This window comes from Sceloporus occidentalis, unplaced genomic scaffold (assembly GCF_023333645.1).
Source record: "Sceloporus occidentalis isolate IW3139 unplaced genomic scaffold, rSceOcc1.0.p SCAF_2, whole genome shotgun sequence".
Lineage (NCBI taxonomy): Eukaryota > Metazoa > Chordata > Lepidosauria > Squamata > Phrynosomatidae > Sceloporus > Sceloporus occidentalis.
The window spans coordinates 193,573,077-193,589,910 of record NW_028316982.1 but is presented as its reverse complement, the minus strand read 5'-3'; the positions used below and the strand labels follow the sequence as shown (position 1 = coordinate 193,589,910).

The following is a 16,834-nucleotide window of genomic DNA, read 5'->3' as shown; positions in this document are numbered from 1 at the left end:
GTATCTATTCTTGTGACTCATTTAGTGTCACATTTGAATTCTTGGATGGGGATCATATGTGAACAAAACCTTTCAACAACTGAATCACTTCTAATATGATTGTAAAACAAGAATCTGAAACTCAGTAAATCTGAAAATACTGAAAGTCTCTGAAACAACTCATTATGGTAACACATTTTAATGAGCTATACTACTTACTGCTACTATGCATCAAGCAGCATAGTAACATAGGTGGGTTACAAACCGCCGCTTTGCGGCGGTCTCCCGGCACTGCTGTTTGCTCCGCGAGGGAGTCGCATCAGCCAAACCACACGACTCCCTCGTGGAGCAAAAAAGATGCTCCAAAATGGAGCTTCTTCCTGCGGCGCAGTTATGATGCCGCGAGGTGCCAATGGCGCACTCGCGACGTCATAAGCACCATGCAATGTGCGGACGCACAGCGTCCACTATGTCAATATGGCGGCGGCCGTGTGGAATGGCCGCCGCCATTTGTTACGGACAGAGGACGCCCCAAATGGCGGTATGTAACCCGCCATAAAGACTTTACAGCACTCAGTTTAGTACAGAGAATCCCACAAAGGGTTTGCTACATATGTGGCAAATGTTTAATGTTTATAACACGTATATTAATTAAAAAGTGACAGCCATGTGAAAGAAAAATAATCTAGAAAAAACATAAAAATACATTTATTAAAATTGGGGAACTCCCCCCCCCCCCCCCACTATATTACATGATTGTACTGGGGGAAATGCACATCGAACCTTAATTTGTCAAATCATCCACCTCTCTCACCCCCTAGATATGCAACATATTTTATGAATGCCTCTAGGGTTCTGTTTGAGAGCCAGCATGGTGTGGTGGTTTGAGCAATGGACTAAGACCCTGGACACCAGGGTTCAAATCCTGGCTTGGCCATGTAAATTCACTGGGTGACCTTGGGCAAGTAACACTTTCAGAGGATGGCAATGGCAAACCTCCTCCAAATAAATTTTAAAAAAACCCTCATGATAAGTTTGCCATAGGGTTGTCACAAGATGGAAACAACTTGAAGGTACACAACAAGAAGAACAACGGTTCTATCTATACTTCAGCTGTAGTGGATGTCCCTAAAAAGCTGTAATTTGGTGAGATGCTAAGGAATCTCTAAGACCCTTAGAACACTTTTGGTAATGTCCTGATGAAAGGGAGCAACTAGCCCCAACTAGAGTAGATATGCAGAATGGTAAGTTAACACTTATGTAAAATCTATTGATTCAATAGGTCTACTCTAGTTGGGATAAACAATAGGATTCAGACCATTCTCTTTATATACATTAAGCATATAAATCAATGGAATTTGGGGCACAAGATCAATCTGCCCCACCATGCAGCCCCCAAACATGATCTCGGAATCTAGGGGAAAACCCAACAACCATAAGCATGAAAGGCTGCAAGGGAAGCGGAAGAATCTTCCATTGTGCTTATAGCTGAGCACCAGTATAATCTTAAACATAAGTTACGGGAAGGATATGTGTTTATCATTGCCAGCATCAATGTGGAACTATTATAGTTTTACCAATCAATATTCAGCAATGACAGACCATAACAATATAAATTGAAAAGGTGTCTACTCTGTTTCTTTCTGAATAGCACATCCCATTGGCACACAGGAGGAAAGCAATGCAACTTTGAGAATAGCTCACAATGTGAGAAAAAGCATAGAGGCTGTGAAAGAAGAGTTGTAAAATGCTTCTTTCTGACAGGCATTATTTGTTCTTAAAAAGAGTCCTCCTACAGAGTCAGTCTTGAATGTCTTTCACAACATTCTAAAGGAAAGCAACTAAAAACATCTGACTGTGTGAAATTCCTCAGCTATTAGAAGATTCTTTCTAGACTGCAGACTACAGCAAGTTATTAGTTCTTGCTGACCTCCTTTCATTTGCCCAATGGGATGTGAAGCGATATAACATTTTACTCTTCAAATAAACTTAATATTCAGTAGCCTTATGCTATGCAAAATAATGGAGAATTGGGATAGAAACATGCATAACTGCTGGGGGGGGGGGGGATAATGGCCACACAAAAGGTCACATCTATGTCACCATGGGAAGATTCTGGAAGCCAACAGAAAATGCATTTTTTTTACCAAATATGGAAAATAAGGGCCAAATTACCCATGGAAGTGGCAGATCTATGTATTTTTTTTTAAAGGTCTGCCCCCTACTAGGGGGCAGTGGGGGCTCTTTTTAAGAGCAATGGGGTGAGCACAGGAGAGCAACGCAGAATTCTTCCCTGCAGTTGGCAGTGTACCTCTTCACAGATACCTCCCCCAGCTGAGCTCTAATCCTAAAAAGGAAAGCTTGGCTCCAGTAAAAGCACTTGGATTGGGGAGACAGAAAGGGGAAAAGAAAAAACAGGCACTGGGTAGGATTACATTCCTCACCTAGTTCTCATTTCTGATAGAAATGGATTCCAAAATTCCCTCTTTCTAAGGGAAGCAAAAGAACACAGAAGTGGTGGTACATAATGGGTAGCAGCTGCAACAGATGCCACATAATTTCCAAATCAAAGTGTGGGTTGACTGAACATAAATGAGAAAGAGTGCTATTCCCAGTTCTTCCATTCTAGTCTTCAGCCTAGTTTCTTAGACTTCTGTTGGCAATTCCCTTGTTACTCTAATTGAGCCCCTAATTTAGGGGGGAATGCAGTCACTACAACACTGAGCCATTCACTGAAACACTCTAGTGTTTTGGCTCTTTGTGGCATGTCTTATATATCCTGAACGTAAGCATGAATGTTTGGCCAGCCAGGGACGTAGCCGGGGTGGGGGTGGGGGTCCCCCTTTCATTAGATACAATGAATGGTGTGCACTGCTGTGCCACCATGCCCAAGCCCCATTATAATGGTAGCACTTAGTCTAGTCTAGACCTCCCCACTTTCCAAAATCCTGGCTACATCCTTGGGCCAGCAATGCCAGTTGGTGGAAAGGAGCATCTAACAATTACCAACAAAAATAACATGAGTGGAGCTGGGAGGCACTCAATGGCCTTGGACATTTCAGGATCCCCTGGGATGTAGCAATTTGGGGGGGGAGGCAGGGACAAAATGAGGCATTGCCCCATGGGAATCTGCCCCTCAAGAAATTTTAATTCATCCCCCAAATTTCTAGCATTGCAGTAACTTGAAGCTGCAAGTTAAGCATTTAGAAATTCAGTTTCCAAGGGAAAGTGAACACAGCAAATAAAGAGTTCTATGCACGAATGATTTTCAGCGTCTTACTCTCTGCAATATCAGAGATTTGATAATAGAAAAATTTCATAGGATGCAGAAATCTTATTTATGGATCAATGTTCTCATTTTGCCCCCCAGCTAACTTCACCTCTGCACCTCCTAATGACAGTCCCACATAGGAGTGGCTCTTGACTTCTCATAAACCTAATGAATTATATCCCTCAGGACTGCAGAGGCCAATCAAGAATTCAACAACTCTGCTATTGCAAACAGAACAGCAAGGGCAAGGGCCCACATACAAGAAGAAATGAAGAGAGTGATCACCTGAGAATGAAGGGCCATGCGTCTAGGTATGGCACACGCAACTTCCTTTCCTCTGTCCAAGGCCCCTTTTGGAAAAAAAGACTGATATGTTCAGAATCCCTCCCGCAACATATCAGACTTTTTATAGCAGTTCTTGCCTTCTTATGATGAGACCAATTTAGTGATCCTGACTTCCAGGGAGAAATCAGGCATGATCTTTTCCTAAAAACTTGTTAGTCTTCTTGGCTATCCACAGTATCCTCAGCAATCTTCTGTACCACATCTCAAATGAGCTGATTTTCTTTCTATCGGCTTTCTTCGCAATCCAGCTCTCACATCTGTACATGGTCATGGGGAATACAATGGTTTGGACGATTAATACTTTAGAGCTCTTTACACTTTAGGATTTTGTCCAGTTCTTTCATAGCTGCCCTTCCCATCCCTAGTCTTCTTCTAATTTCTTGACTGCAGTCTCCATTCTTAGCAATATTTGATCCAAGGTATGGGGTCTTTGACTATTTCAGTTTTTTCATTATGTAAGATGAATTGCCGTAGATCTTTTAGGATAATTATTTTTGTTTTCTTAATGTACAACCTCAAGCCTACCCTGGTACTTTTCTCCTTGACCTTTTCCAGTAATTGTTTCAAGTCTTTGTTGGTTTTTGTTTCTGCTAGTTTCTGTAGTTGGCATTTTTCATTACATTACATTACATTACACCACAGTCTTTTAGTGGTGTATAAATCCAATTACAAAATATCTGATATCATAATAGGACACAGGAGGGATAAGCAAACTGTGGCATTCCAGATGTTATTTGACTGGAGTTCCTGCCATTCTTAGTCACTGGTGAGAAATGTTGGGGTTTGGGTCCAACAACATCTGGAGGGCCACAACTGCTCGGTATAGTCTCACCCTTGTCACTGGAAAAATGTTAGATCATCAACAAGCATTCCACCATCAACACAGTGAAGTCCACTATACTTAAATCCTGCAGTCCAAAAACACCAACTCTTACAGGTGATTTTAAAATGTATAAAATATCTGGTAGTCATCTTCAGAACACAACATTTTAAAAGGATGGAAAGAAGGAATCCCAAGTGGTCAAAACACCCATACAAATATATGGAAAAAACATATTTGAAGGTGTTTTTCTCATCCCTGTGCAGTATTTTTCAACCATCTTCCCTGTTGTTCTGGATGTGATGCCAGAACCTCATTTTCAATAGCTTACAATTATGAAGAAAAGATCAGCCACTAGTCTTTGGGAGGGGGAATTTTAAAACGTGGGGCTTAAAATGCCAGAAACAAATCATGGATGAAAACAAATGCACATTTTTCTGCCAGATGTTTGCTTGATTAATAATCAGACAAGGAAAAGCAAGTTATCTTGCTGGAATTATTGGCCTTTAAGCATGCCAGAATAATGCTAATGAACCATGTCTCTGCACAGAATTTATTAGATTTAAATGATTCAGTAGCATGGTCTACATGTTCAATATGACCTTTTAAAAAGCTTTAATATAAATTGTTTCAAATATGGGGTTAGACTATTAATAATAAATCATTGTGCCATATATTTGCAGTCTTAAAGCATAAACAGACAACGTGAAGAAGCTGCTATACTTCTTTATATTGTACTTTTCTTCAACTGTTAAATTTAAAAGTTTTAAAGTTAAAATGCTATTAAATTGTTTTTGTATGACAGTTTAACTATTCTTAACTGTTCGTAACTTTTTGTTTGAGCTATTTTATTCTGTTTTGATCCATGCTTCAAGCCACCTTGGTTTAAGAAAGGGTGGGATATTAAATAAACAAACTAACCAACCATGAGGAAACCATGACTTCAGAGAAACAAGGCAAATAATATAAAGAATATGGACAGCATCTTGTTCAATAATTATGATGCCATAAAGCTGCCTTACAATATCCCAATGTTAGCCAGCAGAAGCAATGGAGAGGGATAATGAGAAATGATAGTCCATTAAATATTTTGATGCCCAAAAACTGTCCACACTTAGACTACAACACAGAAAGTATCTGTGACCATTTGCTAATCTAAAGGACCACTATATGAATCTGTTTTACTAAGGTAAGAGCAGTAACTTTCAGCAAACATGATTCTAATCCATATTTCAAGATGGAGTTTGCAGTCAGAAACTGACTTCCTAAACTTTACAATGGAATAAAGCAAACTTCACAACTGCTGAAAGTTCCCATTTTTTAATTTAAACAAAACAAAAACAGATCTGTTCAGTAACAACAAGGCATTTGCTAAGAGAAAAATCTGACTGTTCAGGACATGTAACAGTGCCATCTGGTGAAATTCACAAAACTCTAGAATTATGCTAAAAAGAGGTGGAGGGGAAATAAGAATTCATATTTTCACAATTTATTTCTATCACTGATCGAGGCAATGGCCAAACTACATGAGGAAAAAACAGGAAGAAAGTAACTGAAAAAGTGTGTATTTTTCAGTACACACTGAAAAAATACAATAAAAAAGTATTTTTATTCAGTTATGTTGCTTTAACATAAAATTGCACTCCTCCTTAATAATTTGAATGAAGCGTAGCTTGAAAACATGAATAAATTGTTCCACTGACATGTTGTGTTTCTACCCCTCACTGGTAGAGTGCCAGCTCCTAACAGTTTTGGATTGCATTTTTAAGTGGTTCTATCAGCAGTTTACTGCATTGTAGCAATAGGACAAGTTCTGTCACCCTGCAAGCATTAATAACACTATTACACAAAGAACTGGATGGCAGATGGACTGCTTTCAGATAGAATGATCTTCCAAATGCAGTTTTAAGGAGACAGTGTAGCCGCATATGGGCATCTGAATTCCCATTTTATAAAGTCTAGCAGTACTTCACAGGAAAAAACACACTAAAAAGGCTATTGATGAACTTGAAAAATTAGAAGTATAGTGGGCACTTGGTATCCACTGGAGTTTGGTTCCACAACCTCCCTGTGGATACCAAAATCCATGAATGCTCAAGTCCCATTAAATACAGTGGCATAATGAAATGGTGTCACTTCTATAAAATGGCAAAAACAAGGTTTGTTTTTGGAATTTATATTATTTTTGAATATTTTTCAAGCCGTGGATGGTTGAATCCGTGGATTTTTTAAAATCTTGTTGTTGTTGTTGTTTCTTTAGGTTGTGTTAATGAGAAGTTAACTGTATTTTATACAATCCTATGGATAAGAATTCTACATCAGCTTATGAAGTGTTTTGGAGCAGAAAAATGGCAAGTGGCAAGAGAGTTAATTACCTTATTTCCATACACACCATATGTGCACACAAAGTTGCCCATGGGTTCTAATGATGGTTGATGATGTCTGCAGCTGCTTTCCACACTTCTATTCAAATATGTTAGACTGTGACAGAGAAGACTGCAAAGAGAAGCCACAGCCAGAATAAGCCTGTGAAGTCAAATCCATTACCATCAAGTGGAATTCAGACCTATATCTTGCTTACACCAGCTCTAAATTTGTTCAGAAGCCAGCCACTGTTATTGTCTTCCTAATCAAACTCCATGACTCATACTCTCTGCGTACAGCATTCTCTAGATTGCAGTTTCTCAGTCTTTTGTACAGAACTCTTATGAGGAGAAAACAATATCAAACAGGAATAGACAGGGGTACAGGGGTATATATGAAGAAACAATAATTTTAAGCTTCTGCCTTTCACTACCTTTGCCCCTAAATTTTACAACTACGGATAAGTAGTGGTGGTAAGTCTAGGAACATTTTTCAGTCCCAAGACACTCTGGGTACTACATAAATTACCAAAAGGCTCCTCAAACTAACAGTAACTGCAAAGTCAACTTCTGATTTTGAAAAAGGCTAGATTTTTATGTTGATAATGCAGAACCAGCATTCTTTTTAAAGGGTGCATTGGTCCTCTAGAAAACTCTAGGAGAGACTATTTTCCTTTTGAAAAGGGGCAGAAAAGGGTCAAATCTGTGGAATGTGAAGGGTTGTTGCTGTGTGTCTTCACGTTGTTTCTAACGTATAACAAAACTAAGGCGAAGCTATCATGGGTTTTTCTTGGCAAGTTTCTTCAGAGGGGGTTTGCCATTGCCATTCTCTGAGGCTAAGAGATTATGACTTGTCCAAGATCACCCAGTTGGTTTACATGGCCAAGCTGGGATTCGAACTGTGGTCTCCAGAATCATAGGCCAACACTCAAAACCACTACACCAAAGTCACAAAAACACCATTGGGGAGAATGCACCTTGTTGGGCAGAATGCACGAGAGGACAGGATCAAAATTCAAAATGATCTGAATAGACTAGAAAGCTGGGCCAAAGCTAACAAAATGAACTTCAACAGGGAGAAATGTAAGGTACTGCACTTAGGGCGCAAAAATGAAATGCACAGATATAGGATGGAGGATACCTGGCTGAATGAAGCTACGTGTGAAAGGGATCTAGGAGTCCAAGTAGATCACAAGTCAACAGTGTGATGCAGCAGCTAAAAAGGCCAATGCAATGTTAGGCTGCATCAATAAAAGTATAATATCTAGATCAAGAGAAGTAATAGTGCCACTGTATTCTGCTCTGGTCAGGCCCCACCTGGAATATTGTGTCCAGTTCTGGGCATCACAATTTAAAAAGGATGTTGAGAAACTGGAGCGTGTCCAAAGGAGGGCGACTAAAATGGTGAAGTGTCTGGAACCTATGTCTTATGAGGAACGACTTAGGGAGCTGAGGATGTTTAGCCTGGAGAAGAGAAGGTTAAGAGGTGATATGATAGCCCTGTTTAAATATTTGAAGGGATGTCATATTGAGGAGGAAGCAATCTTGTTTTCTGCTGCTCCAGAGACTAGGACCCGGAACAATGGATGCAAGCTACAGGAAAAGAGATTCCACCACAACATTAGGAGGAACTTCCTGACAGTAAGGGCTGTTCAACAGTGGAACAAACTCCCTCAAAGTGTAGTGGAGTCTCCCTCCTTGGAGGTCTTTAGACAGAAGCTGGACGGCCATCTGTCAGGGATGCTTTGATTGAGGCTTCCTACATGGCAGGGGGTTGGACTGGATGGCCCTTGTGGTCTCATCCAATTCAACGATTCTATGATTCTATGTGTGAGAATATCAATTCAAATTCAAAATCCTTTATATTTGAATTTGAATTGATTTTGAATTTGAGCTGACATTCTCACACACCAGTGGCATAGATAAGTCTGTCCCTGGCTTTCCACTCCACCAAATCCATCTCAGGAAGTAGACTTAAGACTATGAAAGCTCATGCTTCCAACTTTCTTTCAGTTAGTCTCAAAGGTGCTACAAAATCTCTCTACATATCCCCCCCCCCCAACCAAATGTTTGTTTTAATATTCATGCAGCTAGTTTGGGCTGGAGCACTTATTTGCTTTCTTCCTGTCCTGTCATATTCTAACCATTTTGGTTCCTTAGGAAACTTTGTGAATGTCACCTTAGATACATTGTATTCCCAAGGTTAGAGTCATAGCTATAAACCTCAAGCACAACTTAATCAGATCTACACCTTGCTCATACAAGTTCTGCTTTGCGTCCCAAGAGCCCCAATGGGTTTATCTTCTTCCTTTTCAGACACCATGAGTCATGCTCTCTGCTGACATCACTCCCTGGACTGCAGTTCTGTAGCCTTCTCTGTTCGGGAGAATTCAGTCAAGCAGGAATGGAGGTTGCTGCAAGTATATTTCTAAAGCATACTCTCTATGAAACCTGCTTTTTATTGTTTCTCCCTCCCCCATTCCTTCAAAACTAAAGACACAAACTTGCTTACACAAGTTCAGCTAACACTTACTAATCCCAGTGCAACCTTTACATTTTATTGTATATTGCAGCCATATAGCATGCATTTACTACACAGGGTAGGGAGTGCATGCATGTATTATAAAATGAATACACATTGGCGATGTGCTAATCAAATACAATCTAGAAGCAGTCAGGTGTGAAGGGTTTTTCCCCCTTACAGCCGATCATACTCCAGCTGCTTCTACTTTCAGAGTACTAACCATTGTATTTCCCATTACTATGTATAATAAATGTGAAAGCTGGACAGTGAAGAAAGCCAGCAGAAAAAAACTCATTTCGGATGTGCTGCTAGAGAAGGGTGCTGAGGGTACCGTGGAAAGTAAAAACAAAAAACAAAAAACAAATGGGTCCTTGATCAGATCAGGCCTGAATTCTCCCTGGAAGCCAAGGTGAGGCTGACGTACTTTGGCCACATCATGAGAAGGCATGACTCATTAGGAAAGACAATAAAGCTAGGAAAGGTAGAGGCATGAGGGAGGACATGAGCTTGAATTTACAGGACCTAAGCAGAGCGGTGGAGATCAGTGGGTCTTGGAGATGTCTTGTCCACAGGGTCACAATGAGGTGGGGCTGACTCAAGGGCAATTAACAGAAAGAGAGACAGAGAGAGAGAGATCATAGGAGATTTTATTTCTCTTTCTAACACTCTGCTACATATATATCACATTCTAACTCAACAAATGAGTTACCGAGTTTGCATCTCAATGACTTTGGTCATAAGAAGCAGGGATTAGGTTTAGCAGACACCTCAGCTATGAGTGAATGTTTGTTATACACTCCAGTGACTGGGGGATACAGCTGAAAAGCTAGGGAATTACTCATTACCAATCCCACCCCATCTCATACTTTATCCATGCATTCAGGATGCTAACTCTTTATGAGAAAATAAATGACTTTCCTCATAGAAATACATTTGTACAATTTAATTGTGCCCATCAAACTGCATCCTGTACACATTTACATGGGATTACACTCTACTGAACACAATGGACAACTCCTAGCATGGAACTGGGCTACTAGCTGTATGTTCCTGCTTTTCCCTGTTCGTATCTTTATCCTGATCTATAAAACTACACTGAGGTTTATTAATGACCTACACAGGAATACATGGTTTGGATGAACTTGATCAACTGTACAGCTGTTTGTATTAGCAGACAAGAAAAGTTCGGAACTGTGTTTCTTGATAAGCACCATGCTATCCCATGATGCCAACTGGGAAGATCCTCCAGCATTTATTATATGGTGGTCTGCTATTCAAAGGCAAAAAATAAAAGATACATGTGCCTTTTGGTTTTGGCATGACTGGGTATCTCTTCTGAGACCAGCTTTAACATCCAAGATACTTTGGCTCTTAAATACAATTGATAAGGCATTACAAGATCCAACAAGAATATATATATTCCATATTTTCAATGGCTAATGGGAGAAATCAATTTTTCAGATTTTATCAGATTAAGATTACATCTGCACAGGATTCTCCAAATGAACTAAAAGGCCATTTGTTAAAACTCAATTTCTTCAAAGTTTGTCAATATAAAAATAAATAAATACCAGAAGAGATATAGCCAATCTATACATCCAAGTGAATTCTTTCAGGTATCTTTGATGTTCACTATCCATAATAACTCTTTTGTCTGAACATTCTCACCTCCCTTGTTTCACATCACATCCCTTATCCTCTTGCTTGTAATAGAGCTTCTAATCACTTTGTGTTCAGTTTTGCATCATTCACATACCAAGCCATCATTCTTACTCACTGAAGCTCTCCTTTCAGCAATGAGGAATAATGAGAAATTAAACTGTTAATAAGATTCCTATAAAATATAATTCAGCCATGCGCTAATATAATCCAATGTGTCATTACACTTTCATCTAGGAGATTAGGATTTCAAAGTCAACTAACCACAGAATTCCTTTTTAAGTAGGAAAATTGTTATGCTACCTGCATGTCTGTAACAACATTTCTTAGACAGAAAATATAAGCATCTTACTGGCCAAGTTTCCACACTTAACTCTATGCAGAGCAAAGAATAAGTCTCAGGCACATCAACAGGACCTGTTTCTGAATAGGCAGTGCTATAAATTACATAGTTTTATTAGACAATATCCATGTTGATATGGTCATACAATGTTGCACTAGAATGGTGAGACTGATTTAACAGTTAGTTAGTGGAAATTGATGCTGGTCTGCCAACCTAGTCAAAATGTGTAGAATCCTATTAGGAAGATGCATATACCTTACAGTGAGATCTGCTCAACAGGGGAGCAGCTTTCCTCAGAAGGTGATGGAGGTTAAATGGCCACCTGTCAGTAATGTCTGAGTTGAAGATTCCTATGCTGGCAAGAGTCTGAGCTTGGGATTTCTTTCCATTCTAATTCCACGAAGGGTATATATGGGTATTGTAACAGCCTAAATACCCTAAAGGCACAAAAACCCCTGTTCCTAGAAGCTGAGCAGGGTCAGCTGTGGTTAGTATTTGGATATGAGATCATCGGTGAATAGCAGGTGCTGTAGGTGTTTTTAAGTAAACAGTTTGGTACATATATAACCCACATACTCTTAACACCAAGACGGCAACAAGTATATAGGACTCCCATCACCACCCTATCTTCCATCCTTGCCTCAGCCAGACTCCAAACTACAGCATGTAAAAAGCAAACTCTCCCTAGAAACCAGGAAGGCAAAATTGAGGCTGTTTTACTTAGGCCACATCGTGAGAAGGCAGACCTCACTAGAAAATACAATAATGCTAGGAAAGGTGGAGGGCAGTAGAAAAAGAGGAAAATTACATATCAGATGGATAGACTCAATCGAGGAGGATCCAGCCCATAACCTGCAGGACCCGAACAAAGTAGTGGAGGCCAGGGAGTCTTGGAAGTGTCTCACTCCTGGAGTTGCCATGACGGCAGCTAACAACAGCTGCTGCTCTGCAGGATTCAAACAAGTTAGCCCCAAAAAGACTCGGAGGGTGTTAACATCATCTCGCCTCTGATGGCCAAGTCAGGAAAGACACTTGCCTAGGAGAAAATCCTTTGGAGAAACAAATCTCAAGCCTCTCCTCTTCTTACTCTCTGCCAATGTGATGTTCAACATCCAAGATCTCTTATCTGATTACTGTATGTACTCAACTATAAGTCAACCTTGTATATAAACCAAGGGCAGGCTCTGGGGACAAAATGATGGATTTTGATATAACCCATGGATAAGCAGAAGGTAAAACTCAGGAGCATATAACAAAGAATCTAAAGGATGAAACAAAGGAAAACAATCCCAAAGAACTTGCAAAATCCCATCAGGTTTAACTACTTGTGATCCCCCTAAAAGCTGGATGTATGAGTGAGGGTTCATTCCCACTACAATTTGCAGCGAAATGCTGATTGGGGTATATGACTCTCGTTCCCACTTGAAACTGATTCTGATCCTTATTCGATCAATTTCAATTGGGATAAAGCAGGGAAAATGCAAAAAACCTGGGTTTTCCTGATAGTAGTTTTTTGCGGTTCTTTTCAGAAGAATTGATTCTGAAGCATGTCCAATAAGTGGGACCCCAGATCAGAATCTATTCTTTCTGAGGGGAGGGGCAAATGGCAGAGGGGTGTGTGTTTACCATCCCTCCCCAGATTTTTGGAGATGTCACACTCTCCCAGTGCTGCCTTTGTTGTTGGTGTGACATCTGCCTTTTTTTTAATCCAGTTAATCTATGAATCAATAGAATGGGTTAGCAACTACTTGCAAAAGCAAGCAGTTGCTAAGCCACTCTACCGATTCATTGATTAATTGGATTTTTTTTTAAAAAAACGTGCTGCTGTGTCCCCCGTCCTCCTCCTCTTCCCAGGTCCCTTCCTGCCTTCCTGGATGGCTGACAGAGGCTTTCCTTCCTTCCTTCCTTCCTTCCTTCCTTCCTTCCTTCCTTCCCAGGTGCCTGGTGCAGGTTCTCAGCTGTGCAGCCTGGAGTGCCTGAGGAGACGAAGGTGCCTTTTGATGTGTGCACCAAGGGAAGAAGAAGAAGACGAAGAAGAAGCCGCCAAAGCATCAGGAGTGGGCCCCACTGCCGCTGCCTGCTGTGGGGACCTGATTGGGGAGGCGCCCCCCTTCCACCTGGGTGGCAGAGCCGTGGAAGAAGGAAGGACTCCCAGGCCAAGGGAGCACAGGGCTGGTGTGAGGTGTGGTTGAATTGTTGTGCTGGCGTGCCCAGGGATGGGATGCTGGATCTTGCCATCTTCCTTCTGCAGTGTGTGTGGTGGGAGAAGCAGCCCCGCAAGGAGCCATTCTGGGCTTCTCTGGTGAGTTGGGACGGGGCCAGGCATGGGGAGGAAGAGGATGGCAGGTGGGGGATCCCCAGCAGCACCCTGGGCTTTCTCCCTCGTCTTACCCTCCTCCTGCTTTCCCCCTCTCTCGAAGCTCCCCGCAGGTGTTTGGTGGGAGGCAGCTGCCTCTTCCCAGGAACAAAACCCCCCAAACCGGGTATGGCAGCAAGATAGGTGGGGAGCCCCAGGATGGGCTCTGGGCCCCTAGGAAATTGGGCCTCAGGGTGTGTGTCTGTGTGTGGTGTGAGGCTGGGTAGTGGTTTCATTCTCTCTCTTCTCTTGGTTTGGAAATGCTGCCTTGCTGTGAATGGACCACAGACACACACACACATGACTAGATAGATAGATAGACAGACACATGTGATCCATGTGCTTTGTTCTTCTCGGTCTCTTCCTTCCTTCCTCCTCCTGCCATGATGACTGACATTTGGAAGCGGGGCAAATGGGGATGGGAATCGTGCCCAAAAACCCCACTTGCATTGGGGTAAGAAAAAAATCTTGTTTTATTGTAGGAACGAGGAATGTTTTGGAATCGATTTCTGACACAGAGCAAAGCCGAATGAGAAATTGAGTTACACTGCCAATTGGAATGAGCCTTGAGTGGGGATGGGGTCAGTGCTTCCAGGACAGATTACTCTCTTGCTTGTCACCTTCTTTGGAGGTTTTTAAGCAGAAGATGGATGACCATCTGTCAGGAGTGCTTTGGTTGTGTGTTCCTGCATGGCAGAGGGTAGGATTGGATGGTCCTTGGGGTCTTTTCCAAATGGATGCATCTCTGATTCTATCATACTAGGGCAGTGGTTCCCAGACTTTGATTCTCCGAGTGTTTTGGACTTCAGCTCCCAGTATTCGTGACTTTGGCCAAGCTGCTTAGGACTTCTGGGAGATAACAACCAAACATCTGGATGACCAAAGTTTCATTGAATCGTATAGAGTTCTAAGAGACACCAAGGCCCATCAGTTCTAACCCCCTGTCATGCAGGAATACACAATCAAAGCATCCCTGACAGATGCTGATCCACCTCTGTTTAAAAACCTCCAAAGAAGGTGACTCCTCCACCCTCCGAGGGAGTGTGATCCACTATCAAACAGCTTTTACTGTAAGAAAGTTCCTTCTAATATTTAGGTAGGATCTCTTTTCCTGTAGCATCCATTGTTCCGTGACCTATTCTCAGGAGCAGCAGAAATTTTTTTTGAACGTCTGGCTCCCTGTTTTTAAAAATAAGAGTTAAATGTACAGTATTTATATTGACCCATGGACTCAAGTATGGGGTTCCTTTTTCTTTTTGGACTACTATTTCTAGACTTGCACATGAATAGATCCAATACTTACTTGCTCAGTTACCCAAAGGACATCCTCTTTTTTCTCCCAGCCTGAAATCAACTTGTGCAAACTCCAATTTCAAAGGTGGAGGTGAGCAAGCAAAACTCCCTACCTCCAGCTGCCTCCTCCTCTGGGTTCCCACTTGTCCAGAAAGGCAACAAGCTGCCTCCTTCCCTCCCCAGAAGGTGCAGTGCAGCGCAGCACTGTTGGTGACACACATCCAGTGTGCTGTTGGTGAGACCTAAGAATTTATCACATGAAGGCGATTTGGAATTTATCCTGTGAATATCTTGGAAAAATCGTGTAACGATTTCACACAACATTAAAGTGGTCACAAAGGAGCATTTTTACTTTTGGGATTTTGGCGACAATGAATTTCCAATGTCGCTTTCTTTGTGAAATTGCATGTGGTAATAATCCGCGCCATGGCTTGCCATTTCCGCTTCATTTGCGGGATGCTTTCAATGCGCTTCAATCTCCATTCAATGCCCAAAGCAGCCCCAGTGTGATAAACTCCATACACACACCAAAGCCCAGAATCTGCAGGAGCTGAGCAGAGCAGTGGAGGGCAGGAGGTCTTGGAAGAGGGTCCTCTCCTCCCCTCTTTCTCCACCTTGACCCCTCTCCTGCTCCCCAGTCCTACCTTGCCTCCAAGGGGAAGAGGAATGGCACTGGGAAATAAAAGGAAGGAGTGCCGCCACCACTCTCCCCCTGTGCCCACCTCAGGCAACATCTTTTCCCTCAGCTCCCAAATTGTGCCTCTGGGCTCCCAGTGCCAAGGCTGGTTTGCAAAGCAGCTGCTCTGACCACCCTTTTTGGCTGAGGCGGGAAATTGCTTCTAACAGTCCTCCTGAAAGTCCTCTCAGTGTCTGCATCCACACTGGAGAAGTAACCTGGTCGCTTTAACTCTTTCTGGCTCAAGGCTATGGAATTCTGGGAGTTGGAGTTTGTTGTGGGCCTGGGCCCACAACAAACTCCAACTCCCAGAATTCCAAAGCCTTGAGCCAGAAAGAGTTAAAGCGGTGCCAAACCGGGTTACTTCTCCAGTGTGGATGCAGCCAGTCTCTCTTTCTCTCATTTTTTCTCTCTCAGGGTGTCCTCACTGCCAAGGAGGACCAGCACCGCCAAATGGAGGACCTTCTAGGAAAAAAGAATGGAGGACATGACCAAAGAAAAGCTTTAAACACACACACTCCTAGAAATAGACTTCCATGCTTCTCAGTCAGGCTCAGCATGAAGGACCTTTGGCATTCCTCCCGAACAGAAGGTAATGGAATCACCTAGAATGATCCCCTCCTGGGATAACCACGTCCTGGAAAAGGAGGACGTGTTTGGTTCCCCCCTGAATGGAGGACATTCGAGCCCAATGGAGATGGCTAGACGAAAGATAGAAGCCCTCCTAGAAAGCTAAACTCCATGCTCCAAACAGAGGACCTTTTGGAATGCCTCCTGGGCGGAAGGGAGCGAAACGGAGGACGTGTCCTGGAAAAGGAGGACAGGTGGTTCCCCCCTCTCCCCCTCCCTCCCTCTCCCCTCCCCTCTTACCTGCCAGGTGCTTGCTGCCTGCTCCGGCCGCCCAGCGGGGCTCTGCTCTGGGTGCCTCCTTCGCCAGGATCCCTGCCTGTGCTTGGCTTCTGTTCTGCGTGGAAGTGGAGCAGCCCACGCGGAGGGCAGGCAGGCAGGCAGGCACTGCAGCCTGGGAGGGCAAGGCTGAGACAGACAGACCCCGGCTCCTGCCGCCTGCCACCGCCTTCCAGCGCCTCCTAGTGGCCCGCCTGGGCAGCGCTGTAGAGGAGGAAAAAGGCTCCTGCAGAGAAAAGGTGTTTTTCTAGGCATGGAAGAAAGGATGCAGGATTAGGAGGGCGTCTCAGGCAGGGTGG

The 16,834-nt window shown here is 42.6% G+C and overlaps 1 protein-coding gene across 3 annotated transcripts in view; it reads right to left on the bottom strand.

The window, feature by feature from the left end:
- The window catches only part of SYTL5 (synaptotagmin like 5), an 80,094-nt gene extending 63,477 nt beyond the window's left edge, over positions 1 to 16,617 (bottom strand). For all 3 annotated transcript variants that reach the window (XR_016280205.1, XM_089511825.1, XM_089511826.1), the window contains exon 1: positions 16,500 to 16,617. The gene's annotated coding sequence lies outside the window, so the exon portion shown is untranslated. The remainder of the gene's footprint in view (positions 1 to 16,499) is intronic.
- Positions 16,618 to 16,834: the final 217 nt, after the last annotated feature.